Genomic DNA, 1,898 nt, shown 5'->3' on the forward strand with positions numbered 1-1,898 from the left:
AGCCCCGGGACTCACGCACTCCCAAGACCTGTACAGCCAGGGAGCCAATCAGGGCGACAGCCATCAGCCTGAGGGCCGCAGTATCCGAGGCAGAGTCCAACGGGCCAAAGAGCTGCCAGGGCTTCCTCTTCATGCTGCGGGGAGTTTGGTACAAAGAACGCATGCTAATCTTGTATGAAAATGTTAATCCTATGGTGGTAAAAGTACGTTTTTTCCTTCATGGTAAAAATATATTTCTTATCATATTTTTTATAAGTTTCTCAAAAGGGTTCAGAAGGTAAATGTTTTGGCACGCAGGCTGCTGGTCCTCACACTATTTGACTACCACACGAGTTCCCACACAGACCCATGGCTTGAGTGGTTGTCACAGCAAGTTTAGACTAGGGAAGTAAGTTGAGAATCAGACAGAAGCATAAGATGGCTTCTGTCCTGCTCACGTCACACCTCAAGCTCATCCACCCTGATGCTCTACCTGAGAGAGGGCAGAAAGCCGTGTTAGAGTGGACACCTATGTTATCTCCTAACAGAATTTATCCACTCTATTGTTTCCCTTAAATTTCTTCTTCCTCTTAAGTGAAAATGATCAGTGGCAGATAACAAAGGCTCTATTGAAGATTTTTAGAAATAAGTTATATTAATCCATGAATATTTGTTAAAGAGATAAAGCATAGGGGCCTCGGCGATGACTCAGTGGAATAAGCGCTTCCCTGGCAAGTGCAAGGACCTGAGTTCATTCCCTAGTTCCACAAAAAAAAAAAAAAAGATAAAGCACAAAATAAATTAGGTAACACATCATTGCATTAGAAAATATTACTGATTTAATCAAGGATGACTTCACATCTCCTCAGGCTGGAGAGCTGGGTGCTTGCAGGCAGGAAGAAGCTGGGGTGCAGGACAGGAGTTCCTATTCTTTTAGCCCCAGTTTCCCAGCCTGTGATGGCCAATAGTTTCACAAACTTAGTGGGAGCACACATGTTTTTAGGAGGGTGTTGACATTCCACAGCGTCAGCTCAATGTGAACACCAGGGACCTGACCAACATCCACCTGCCTTTTTGAGGGGCTTGGCAAGGATGAAAAAAAAGCAGGTTCAAATCTAGTAATGTGTGATGGGAGGCTGGGAGGCCAGTGCCACAGGACGGCAGCAACAGACACTCCGAGCTGCCCACTTCTATTGTGTGCACATGATAATCACAGGTAGTGAAAGATGACCTAGAGTGTGGTGGTGATTTTACACTAATAAAAATTTTATTTTATGTATTTAGTACAGGATATACAGGGCCTCACTCCATAGATTGGACTCATAGTGATCTTCCTGTTTTCAGCCTCCCAAACAATGGGATTACAGGCTTGCACCACCCCGCCCACTCTTATTCCCCATCTCAGTGTGTCCCAGTGGCAGGGCGAGGACAGCATGCTGGGGATCGAACCCTGGTCCCTGAGTCTGCCTAAGCAGGTGCTTTAATCCACTGAACTATCTGGCCAGTCTTACTAATGAGAATTTTACCCTGGAGCATCTTCAGTCTTTGTAGCCTTAGTTTTGGTGGTAATGGATGGGGGAGAATGGCCCATGCCTGGAGAGATAATGGGAAATCTCAAGAGGGTTTTTGGTACCAATAACCCTAAGCCTCCATTCATCCCTTAGGGAAGTATGTAAAATCAGCCATTGGGAATTTGCAGTCCCCAACACCCAAACTGTTCTGCTGGCATAGTGCTGCCTGAAAGCCCAGCCAGGGAATCTTCCAGCTTAGATTCAACTGTGTAATGATGCAAGAGGTGATTCGGTGCTCAAAAAGCCATGCCTTGGGGCTGGTGAGATGGCTCAGTGGTCTAAAGCACCTACTTAGAACAAGCTTAGCAAAGCACAGGGACCGCGGTTCAATCCCCCAGCACCACATGC

This window comes from Octodon degus, unplaced genomic scaffold (genome assembly GCF_000260255.1).
Source record: "Octodon degus isolate 3935 unplaced genomic scaffold, OctDeg1.0 scaffold00026, whole genome shotgun sequence".
NCBI classification, from domain to species: domain Eukaryota; kingdom Metazoa; phylum Chordata; class Mammalia; order Rodentia; family Octodontidae; genus Octodon; species Octodon degus.